At 37.1% G+C, this 12,033-nt stretch overlaps 1 pseudogene; it reads right to left on the bottom strand.

Moving 5' to 3' along the window:
* LOC141519158 (putative E3 ubiquitin-protein ligase TRIML1) overlaps positions 1–1,993 on the bottom strand; it is a 29,503-nt pseudogene extending 27,510 nt beyond the window's left edge.
* Between the last annotated feature and the right edge of the window lie 10,040 nt (positions 1,994–12,033).

Below are 12,033 nucleotides of genomic sequence, written 5' to 3'. Positions count from 1 at the left end.
TATAATTGCTGTTAAAAATGTCAATACTCATATTTGGAAATTGAAATTCAGAAAGATTACAGAATGATTCATATACATAACAAATTAGTGATAGTGACCTTTAATAGTGATTATACACACACATATATGTATATGATATGTATATAGATAGATGGTAAATAATAGTTTCACAAAGCACTCTCCTTAAAATAAACCTTGGAATTGCAAGTATTATCTCTGCCCCACTCCTAATATTTTACATGTAAGAAAGCTGAGACTGAAAAAGGGAAAGGGACCTATTCTAGCTCATCTAATTATTAAATTTCAGAACCTAAACTTGAATCGAGGTCTTCTTATTCCAAACTGTATGTCCTTTCCACCATAGCATGCTACTTATTGCTTAAGCTAGAACTAGAAAGAGAGAAAGGGGAGGAGGGGGGAAAATCCATTAATATTAACATTTCCCACTTGTTTTCTAGTCCCAAAGTGCTTGGAGAAATATGCTAAAAAGAACAGCTGAAGCACTAAACATTCACTCATTCATCAAATAGCATTTACATAAATTTCTATTGTGTGGAGGCAAAATCTGAATCTGGGGAGTATTACCATCTCTCATTAAAGCATCTGGCATGTTAAATAAGAGAGTACTCAGATATTATATACAAGATTTAGTAACTTGACCCCCTAGTCCTAGCTTTACTACTTATTGCCTGCATTACTTGAGCCCAGCACTTCAAGTCTCTTGTTTGTTTAGTTGTTTGTTTTTTTGGGGGGGAAGCATTGGTGGTACAGTAGGAAAGGCAGGATAGATTTAAAGAGATGATTGAACTAGATGTTCTCATTTTTTCTTCAAGCTCCATGAGTCTCTGAAAACCAGACACTAGCAAAGTAACCTGAGTAAGATCCTGAAAATTCCTGACAATTGTCAGTATTCCTTTTTTCATTTGTTTTTTTCTTGTTATTTAAGTCCTGTTTTGTATTTTAATCCTCAAAGTTGAGTTAGAAATGGACTGTGTCCTTGACATTGCATTTTCTGTGTTTAATTTACATTAACAATTCAGTGTTACTTCAACATTTTTATAATAGGCATCTGAACTCTCTATATTCGTCTAATCTGTTTTGCCAACAGGTGGCAATATTTTATTTATACACAGCTGTCTTTATTTCATGAAAGGGAAATTTGCATATGGTATTTCACTGCTACTATAGTTGTACTTGATTATCACGTGGAAGCTATTTCCTTTGGAAAACACAATGTAGATTCCATTTCATGAAGGGACAGTGGTGTAAACATCATGGATGGGAAATGGAAAGTCCAAGGTGAGTTTTCCACTGAGAAGCAAATCTTGGGTATGATGGATCAGGGTACCAAAGACAAAAGCTTTATGTAAATCTTCTATTTCCTTGCCATGTTTGACCACTCATTTTGGGGATAAGAGGTGATTAGTTTCTGTGACTTATTTTCAAAAACTGTGGCACAATATATAAAAGCAGCAGAAGTAGTAAAGATACTTCTTCCAATGTCAACTTTACCTTTAGCATATCAGGTCTATTAGGTGTTTTATGTAAAATTATCTTTTAACTTTCCTTGCTGAAATGTCTGAGTGCTTTCATTTATCTCGTCACTTAACTGTGCTTTCCACTATGAATATCTTTTAATGTCATTTAACATAAGTGACAAGTATATATTCAAAGAACATATAATCTAGATGTTGTATGAAATACAATGTCCCCGACATGGAGAATTACTCAACATCCCTTCAATGAATTCCCTAAAAACCTATTCTCTCCCTTTTCCACAATGAGGGCTCACATTCCCTGGTATCTTCATGCAGAGTAATACTCTGCCTTTGGTTGCTTTTATTTGTCTATATGGAACTGACTGTTTCATGACAGCTGTGGAGTAGTATATACAGAGCTGGAAGCTAGGAAGACCCAAGTTAGTTATACCTCTTACAAACACATGTAATGGCTGTATGATCAAGGTCAGATCACTGAATGTCTTGATGTTCATGGCAACTCTGGAACACAGTAATTTACAGAAAAGTGTCAACTTGTATTGGTAGAGGAATTTCTCTACCCCATTAATGAAATCAGTAGTCTCTTTTGCCCATTTATCTGCTAAGTTCATTGACAGGGGAATAAAGTCTTATTTTTTTGTGTCATCCCTTTGTTCAATATGGTATAAAATACATTGTAGGTACCTGTTATTGTTAAATTAGACTTATGGAATAAATTCTATGAATATAGTGTAGTGAAAAATTCTCTCCAAATTAACATGTACTTTTTTTAAAATTCATTTTTGCAGCATCATTCAACAAATTGTCCTTTTCCCCTTGGATATCAAGCAGCTCAGAACTCAGTTCTTTGAGAATAGTTACTAACTTATCTTGTGTTTTGCATCTGTCTGCTTCCCCTTAAACTTTTAATTTTCATTTTCCTCTTTGTCTTTTAACTTTGTCTCCTCCCTCCCATTCCCATTCCCTCATTTTTGAAAAGTTCTATCACTTTTTTTTGGAAGTGGGTGGCCTGAAAATTATAAATAAATCTCAGAGTGTATCCCTCAAGAAATTACAATATAACATGGAAGTTGAGACATGTCCAGAAATATCTATAGTGCCAAATGGATTGACCAATGCCAAAAATGAATTATGAACAGGGTGCTAAGATAAATGTCAGAAGAGAGAGGAATAACACTATAAAGGAGTGGTATACTTTATGAAATATATATATATATTTCAACTTTGAGGAAGAACAGATGACTTTTACCTGGGGTTGTCAGGCAAGATTTCATGGAGGGACCACTTGAGCTAGCACATAGTAAAACTTAATGCTTACTGACTGGTGGATTTCATGTATGGTCAAGATTTAAATAGAAACGGATAGTAAGATATTCATTCCATTTCACAGGGGAAAAAATAGCATAATTAAATTGATTGAAGAGGAAAAGCAGAAGATTTTCTAGCAATGGAGTTTCCAGCATTTTTGTATGAGAGGATATGGGTCAGGAAGAGATGAATGGGGGGAGGGATGAAACTCAAAAAGTAGGTTGGAGGCAGATCATGATGCCTTCAAATACAAGATTAAAGAATTGCAATGAGAAGGCAATGGAGAAACTATTAACAATTTCTGAGCAGGGAAGTGAGATATTTAGGAATGTGCTTGAGAAATATTTATAGCAATTTGCAAGATAAAATTAGAGTTGTTAAAGAATGGGGGTGAAGAAACCAGTTAGGAGATTATTGCTCTTTGACCTGGCAGATTCATACTTTTGAATTTTAATCTCAGTGCTTAGCATAGCATAGTCCCTGGTATAGAGGGATTTGTGTGCTTTTCCAATCATTTAATATGACTTATATGTTAAAGAGAAAAAGAATGTTGTGAATTGGGTCAATGAAGTATCTTCAAAAAGAAACACAAACTAACTGGACTTTTTCCATGGATATCTCAAAGATAATTCAGGCACTCAAATTTTCTAACATAAATGAAAAGTTGGGAAAAAAAAAAGGGTAGAGTTGGGATCAGAATTACCTAATACAATTACCTGAACTGCAGACAATATAGTCCCCCACTTCTTCTAATGTTTCTAAATGTTTTTTTCTCTATGTATTGAACATTATATCATATCATATTATATTTATTTTCATCCTAACTCCCTTATTGGATCATAAACCCTATGTAGATTTATAATCCAGGAACCAAGGACAGCTCACTTTTTTTTTTCCAATTTCCCCTCAGACCCTAGCATAAATACTTAGCAACTAATAGCCGTCTATTTTTTTTTTTGGTTGTTGTTGGATCAAACTGAGTATACTATGTCAAGATGACAGAATTTCAGGCAGCATTTTGAACAATAGGAGCATCAAAACAGTGCTTTAAATTTTAGTTTGTCGATGGTGTGTCTATATGAATAACTACATGCATTTGGAAAATAATGCTGGGAAGGAAAAAAAAAGTGAGTGGAGGAAGAGAAGTGCCATGTCCCACATCCTTTCAGAGAGTGTGAGGTACTTTGAAGTTTTCCTTTCTTTTTTTTATGGGGTCAAATGTTTGATTCTGAAATATCTGGCTTGGGGTCTGCAAGCCAACTCCATTCCTATAGACTTTGGGTAGACTTCACCACTACCATGTCAAAAGCAACCTTTCATGGAATTAGTAGTGACCTTCAGTGAGATCATGGTTATGGTCAGATTCCTATCCCAATGTTTCCAGCTTTCCTAGGATAAACTTGAAGATAGGATTGGGTTGAATTTAAAACTTTCCACCTCTAGGGATTTAAAAGGAGGCACAATTGGTGGGAGAATTTAATGACTGATATATTTACTTGTTATCACAAAGTCATTGCTTTAAGTAAATTGTTTTTATCAGTTTGTCATATATTGATATAGGAAAAGTCCTATCTTTTAAAGGAGAGAACTCAAGTATAATAAAGGAGTGGAAGAAGCTAGGAAAAGAATGAACCCAGGATAGCTGTTATGTGGTACTTGGTGAGAATGCTATAGAAAGGTGTTTTCCTGGAGTTTTATTTGATATCAATTTCACTTTTGCTCAATATCCACCCAGACTTGTTTCCATTGAACACATTTGGGAAGGGACAGCATGTTCCTACTTGATAGTTAGGTAAGGATCCATTGCAGAGTGATTAATGGCACTCAGCCTTTCATCCACTTCTAATTTTTCAGGGTATGTAATTGGATGCAAATTGGCCGGTGTTAATCATTAGATATCACTAATTAAAAACAGAAGCTGTAGGTAATGGTATGATTATTGGAAGGAATAAATGAAGCAGATCAGGTAATACTTTTCTTCAGGGACTCATGACTTGTTCCTGTGCCTCATTAAATTGTAACATGTGAAGGTGCCCTGCTGGTACTGACTATTGGAAATATGTACTTAGAAGGAACTTAGAAGTAATGTATGAGGTCAGTGTCTGAGAAAGTCAGGGAGGGGGCTGGAGAACAAGGAAGAAAGTATCCCTATGGCTCAAGGACTTTTTCAATTTAATAAATTAGGAACTTTAAAAAAGAAATTTAATTACTAAGAAACCCAGTTTGGTTTAGTGAAATACAGGTCAAACAGACATTTAAGGACATTTATATTTTGACCCAGTTTCTAAAGAGAAACCAAAACATGATGGAATGAAAATTTAATGGATGTTTTCTGGAACCAAGGCATTGAATTTCATGGCTTTTGGGGATAAACTAAAAAGCAATCAGTAGATGGAGTAAGATTTGATGTACTAGGATTATAATTAATCACATAGAGCCTTCTGATCTAATTAGAAACTTGACTTTTTGAGTGGCCCTGTTGCTTACCAATTTTTTGATTTGTGTTTTCTTTATAAAACACTTAGTGTGAGATTGAAAGCTTTATAAAGCTTCCATACATACTATATAAAGAGTCTAAGTAATGAGATTTTCTTCATATAAAAAAGTTTTAACATGTAAGGGTCTTATTAATGTCCCTAATAGACCATGATAAAACTAATATTTGTATTTGTTTGATGTAAACTAGTACAATTATTTTTATTATAATAATATAGTTTATCTGTGTAATAGTTCATTACAAAACATGAGCTGTTCTCAGTCAAGCCTGAATCTTCATGATCCCATTAGAGTTTTATTGACAAAGATACTGGAGTGGTTTTCCATTTCCTTCCCAAACCGATTTTATAGATGAAGAATAGAGGCACAAAGTGTTAAGTGACTTGCTTAGAATCACAAAGCTAGTTAGGTGTGAGGTCAGATTTAAACACTGGTAGATGAATCTTTCTGACTTGGGGCCCAGTCCTTCTTCCACTGAGCCACTTAGCTATGCTGTATTTAATATAAGCTAAGTTATAGTATGGCTTTTCATGGTTGAGAAAGCTGTATAAAGAGAAGACTTATTTCAGTTATACTATTGGGTCAATATTCTTAATAGCATATCATTAATATGTTTTTAATATCAAAGTATGAAAATCATATCTTGTTTGATCCTATTATTGATTAGTAATGTTTCATTTCATTTGAAGGGAAAAGAGCTCTCAGGTAAAGTTTGAAGTCAAGTGGGAAACAAAGAACTACAATGAGTCTTATCTTTTTCTTATTCCTTTTCCTCTATACTGATGGTGATAATTCATCTCCCAATGGGTCATGTATCTGGACAGAGTTTATAAAACCAATCAGTCTATATGCTCTGCACAGTGCTGGTCCTACAGTTAGAAATGTAAAAAAAAGAGATGATTTCTTCTAACAAAGCAGGAGGGGAGAAGTAAGGAGAAAATAAGGGTGGGGGGGTAGAACAATAACCAGGGACAATTTTCACTTACCTTATCTAAAAGGAATCTTTCCAAAAGACTAGGATCTTCTACCTTGTTGCTATTTGTCCTTTGTTTTCAAAATGGACTGGTGACATTACAGGGTCATATCTGGACTTTCAATGGAATTGGATTTAAATGAGGTAGAGTTGGGATGAACAGTCAGTCTCATTCGCTTTCTGAGCAATGCAGAGGATGACCTTGGTTTCTTTGATGTCTAACCAAGCTCTAAGTACTTCACATTGCCTACTTTATCCACCTTGATGGCCGCTGAAACAAATTGTTCACAGCTGCCTGAGGGAAACCTTCATGTGATTCACATTTGGCTAATCACCAATGGGTTTGAGGAGTTTCAGTAATCCTCTACCTGGTTCACCAGGTTGAAGCCCCTGGGCAAGCTTCTGGAAGCCACCTCAGGTGAAGACTGGGTGAAAGGTGGATACTAAAAGTGAATGCAGCCCTGAAAAACACAGCAACCCTTCACATCAAAGGTGCTAGTGCTATTTAAACAATTGTCTGAAGTAGGATTTGAATTCAGTATTTTCTGACTCCAAGTTCATCATGCTAGTTACCTTGACACCTAAAAAACTAAATATATAGTGTATATGTGAGGTATGTGTATGTTTGTGTGTGTAACATATTTATACATTTTTGTTTTTAGGTTTTTGCAAGGCAAACGGGGTTAAGTGGCTTGCCCAAGGCCACACAGCTAGGTAATTATTAAGTGTCTGAGGCCGGATTTGAACCCAGGTACTCCTTGGTATCTAAATTGTTTCTTTCTGGCTGCTTGCAAGATTTTCTCTTTTATCTGATAGTTCTGGAATTTGGCCACAACATTCCTTGGTGATTTCATTTTAGGATCTCTTTGCAGAGGGGATCGACGTATTCTTTCAATAATGATTTTGCCCTCTGGTTCTATGATATCAGGGCAGTTTTCCATCACTAAATCCTGTAATATTTTTTTTTTAGGTTTTTGGCAAGGCAAATGGAGTTAAATGGCTTGCCCAAGGCCACACAGCTAGGTAATTATTAAGTGCCTGAGACCGGATTTGAACCCAGGTACTCCTGACTCCAGGGCCAGTGCTTTATCCACTACGCCACCTAGCTGCCCCATATTTATACATTTCTCATTAAATTGACTAGATGTTTTGGTCTCATGAGGCCCTAATGAAGGATTTACAGAATAAAAATGAGACAATTGGTCTAGAAAATATTAATTAAAAATTCCAGTGACTTGTGTATATTTTTTACTTTTTTGAGTAATATCCAGTTTGACACCCTCTTTTCTCCCTTGTCTTCCTCTGCAATTCCCCATTATTTGACCAGGGCTATTTAATACCCTTTGGCTTTAGACAGGGCTCAGCAAGGTTAAGCCTTGCTCCAATCTCTAGAAGAAATCTGGTTATTTAGATAGAACACAGAAAAAAAGGAATCATACCATTCTTACTCAACATTAGCCTTGCTGCTCTTTTGAATTAGAACTAATACCCTGGTATCAGCTTTTGGATTTCCTTGGGATTGTCTAGTAATCAACTCTTGAATTATTTCTCTCTTCTCCAGCTGTCCTTGTCTTTCCTGAATCTGACTGTTCTGAGGGAGATTCACCAATTAGGCAATAGGTGATTGTATATTTTCATAAGTGGGAGGAAGATGGTGTTGGGGGAGTCTGATGTAGACAGTAGCCAGAGAACCAGGCATTTGGTGTCAGGTGCATTAACAGTCAATAGCTGGATGTCACAGAAGATGGTGAAGAAGGGGAGCTCTGGTCACAGAGAAATATTGTAATTTCCTTTTTGCACTGGAAACAAATCTTGTAATTTTGTTAAAGTGTTTTTAATTCTTAATTGACTTTTAGAAACCTCTGCAGGTGGGTGGCCACTGTGTCTGACCTTGGCCATGCTCTTGGGGCAGTGCTTGATAGATACTGTTCCTTACTTCAGAACTGTCCCTGTGGCATATGCAGTGGAAAAACTACTCCAGGTGTTAACCATTCCTTAAATGCTACCCCCATTCCTCCCACCAGAGAAGTGTTTTTTTTTTTTTGTTTTGTTCTTTTAGGTTTTTGCAAGGCAAATGGGGTTAAGTGGCTTGCCCAAGGCCACAGAGCTAGGTAATTATTGAGTGTCTGAGACCGGATTTGAACCCAGGTACTCCTGACTCCAAGGCCAGTGCTTTATTCACTACGCCACCTAGCCGCCCCTACAGAAGTGTTTTTAAAGAGGGTTAGAGCATCTGCCCCCTCTTTTCCTAAGCAATTCAACTGGGCAGCTGCTGCATAGTTTCTTTTCCCCTTCCTTCCTCTAGTGATCCATGTGATCCCAGCCCTCTGTTGCTGGATCCATGGTTGATCTAAGTTCATCATCTCATGGCTGTTTCCTTTCCCCTTCCTTTTCCCCTATAACTGTTTTGGCTATTCTCCCCTCCTCCTCCTCCTCCTCTCCTCTTCTTTGCTTAACCTGCCCATCTTCTTAAAAACTCATTCTCTTTAACCTAACTTGTGCCTTCCTATCTTCTTAAAAATTTACTTTCTTTCCCAGCTAGTAACTGCCTCTTTTTGCCTAGCTTTGTTATCTTCTTAGAAACTCACGTTTCTAGCTTGTAACTGTCTTTTTTGTTTAACCTTACTATATTCTTAGAAACTACCAAAATGTGACTTCCACACATGACTATTCTCCCTCATTAGAGATCAGTGATTTCCAGTCTTCATTTTAGCTTTTCTTTACCTTAGAGATCAGTGGTTTCCAGTCTTCACTTTAGTTTTTCTTTACCTCAGAGTCTACTAATCATAGCTTGTCCATTAGTGTCTCTTTCCCTTTAGCTCATAGCAGTTCTGAAACTCATTATCTTACTACTTTCCCAAAAGAATCTAGCATGAACTTTTTTTTTAGGTTTTTGCAAGGCAAATAGGGTTAAGTGGCTTGCCCAAGGCCACACAGCCAGATAATTATTAAGTGTCTGAGACTGGATTTGAACCCAGGTACTCCTGACTCCAAGGCCAGTGCTTTATCCACTGCGCCACTTAGCCGCCCCTAGCATGAACTTGTAATATTAATTTATAAACCTTTTGTGCAACCTATGAATCAACTCTAAGTTTTTCTCACCTCCCTGAGTCAAAGTTTTGTGATTTGTCACTCAAGTGAACAACATCTGTCCCTCTCGGATTTCCCTACCCCAGCTGTTCCAGCAGCAATAGTAGCAGTGGCATTAAACTATTTGATTAGTATCCTTCCTGTTAACTGAAGCCTTGATACTGAACTCCACTGCCTATTATTGAAATTTTATTACCTATTATCCAGTATACTCATCAGAAGTCACAGGATCATAGATTTAGAATCTGAAAGGTACTTCAGGGATCTGGTTCAACTATCTTTATTTTACATATGAGGAAACTGGAGTTTGGAAAGTTTGAATACTCTCTCTCTCTCTTACTCAAGTTCACAAGGTAATTAGTAATAATGATAATAATAATAGCTGGCAATGCATAGTGCTTTGAGGTTTGCAGAATTCTTTATAAATATTATCTCATTTGATCCTCCCAACCACCCTGAAAGATAGGTTCTTTTTATATTCCCATTTTATATTCCCATTTTGCGGATAAGGGAACTGAAGGAGACAGATTAAGTGATTTGCTCAGCATCATCCATCTAGGAAGTATATTAAAAATTCCTAAATCCAAATTCAGTGTTCTATCCACTATACTACTGAAGAACCTCTGTAGCTGAATCAGGATTCTATTCCAAGTCTTTAACTTCCAATTATGGATCTCTTTCAGCTGTACCATGTTGCCACTAGCTATCACTACCTAATTAGAGCTGAAAGGGACCTTAAAGGTCATGCAGCCCAACTCCCAACATGGGGTCCAGAGAAGAGCAGTGGTTTGTTAGAGGTTACATAAATAGAAATTTTCAGAGACTGAGAACACAAAGTAACATAAAATCCAACTTTTTAAAAAAATTCTCTCTCTGTATCTCCTCCTCTTTCTTCTGCCCTTCTTCCTTTTCTTTCTCCTCCTCCTCCTCATCTTCCCTTCTTCCTCCCCTTTTCCTTCCCTTGCTCTACTTCTCCCCTACTTCCCCCTTCTTAACCCTGTTTCCCCCTTCCTCCCTCCTTTTCCCCCTCTTTCTCTTCACCTCTTCCTCCTTCCCTCCCCTTACCTCTTCTTCCTTCTCTTCCTCCCCTTTTCTTTTTCCCCCTCCTCATTCTCTCTCTTCGCTTCTCTTATTCCTCTTTCCCTTTCCTTCTCTCCTTCTCTCCTTCCTCCCCTCCTCTTTCTCCTTATTACCTTCTTCCTTCTCCTCCCCCTCTTCACTATCACTTCTTCCATTCCCTTTTTTCTGTCCTTTCCCCTATTCTTCCCTTCCCTCTTCTTCTTTCCCCATTCTTCATTTTCTTCCTCCTCCCCTCCCCTTGCCTTTCTCCCTTCTCTTTCTTCCTCTTTTCCTTCTTTCTTCCCTCCCTCTTCCTTTTTCCTTTCAAGTCCTCCTTTCTTTTTTCCCTTCCCCTCCTCCTCCTTCTTCTCCTTCTCCTCCTCCTTCCCTCCTCTTCTATTTCTTCCTTCTTTCATCTAATTTCTCCTCTCTCTCTCTCCTCTTATACTCCTTTTTGGAACAGATCAGGTGGAACTTGGGCATCCTCTCCCCAAGAGAAGAACATAAATAATAATCAGCAGAGATGATAAGTTCTAAAGAGAACTAGAGTTGTGCTCAGGAAAATTCATTTCCCTGAATTCAGACCATTGGATCACCCAGTTACTCTATTATGATATTTGACACCTTTCATTGGTATTGGTGATCTTGAGAATTTGTGTGTATGGGGGGAGGGTGAATACAGGGTTACAAGGTAATTTAAAACCCATATAACTAAACATACATTTGTTCCCTTAGAGAATATATTTTAAATAAGAGAGATAAAAAGTCATATGTGTGGAAGACATATGTAATAGCTCCCATTTCACTCTGTCCTAAATAATGCTAACATAGAGAATACACTGACACTAAATGCACATTCTCTGTCCTAACACTATTCCATTGGCTATAGTTCTGCTCTAATGCCTTGTTAGAGCAAATAATAATCAATAAATATTTATTAAACACCTACTATGTGTTAGATACTGTCCTAATGATGCAGAGAATTATGAATGTAGGAAATTTATAATTAGAAACAAATTCTATAATCTTTTATGCTGTTAAATTTTGTTAATGTTCTCTCTACTCCTGAGATATAAACTGACTTCTATTGTTCTGTTGTTCAGTATAAAATTTGTACCCCCTCCTCATTTCTCCTTTACCTGGCTTCTGTTTAACTTAGAGGTCATGCACCTTGGGACAGGAAGGACCAGTACATAGCTTGCCAATGGAAGATACCTGGCCCAGGTAATAGATCACCCCCCTCCCCAAGCACCAACCCACTATAGAAGTATATTTAAGAAGAAATTCCTCTCATTTTTGCCTCTTCTTGATTCTGCCTTCCACCCTTCCGGATGGATTTCTTGGGCCACGCTCCCAAACTCATGACATCTGGAACAACCCCCCCATGCCATGTGGCTAGACTAAAACAGCCCTCATGGCTGTCTGTCCTTTCCCTCTCTTTCACACTCTCACTCAAACTTTACCTCAAAGTGCTTATATTGCTTTTTCTAGGAGTTTTAACCTGTATACTTTGTAATAATTTGTAATAAAGCTTGAGCAGTTTTAAAGTCCCAGGGAGCATGCAAATTCCTTGTTTTTCAGTAACCCTTGATCTCTATCTTTATTTGG

This window comes from Macrotis lagotis, chromosome 3 (assembly GCF_037893015.1).
Source record: "Macrotis lagotis isolate mMagLag1 chromosome 3, bilby.v1.9.chrom.fasta, whole genome shotgun sequence".
Taxonomy (NCBI): Eukaryota; Metazoa; Chordata; class Mammalia; order Peramelemorphia; family Peramelidae; genus Macrotis; species Macrotis lagotis.
The sequence above is the reverse complement of the archived record's forward strand: the minus strand, read 5'-3'. Positions and strand labels throughout refer to the sequence as shown.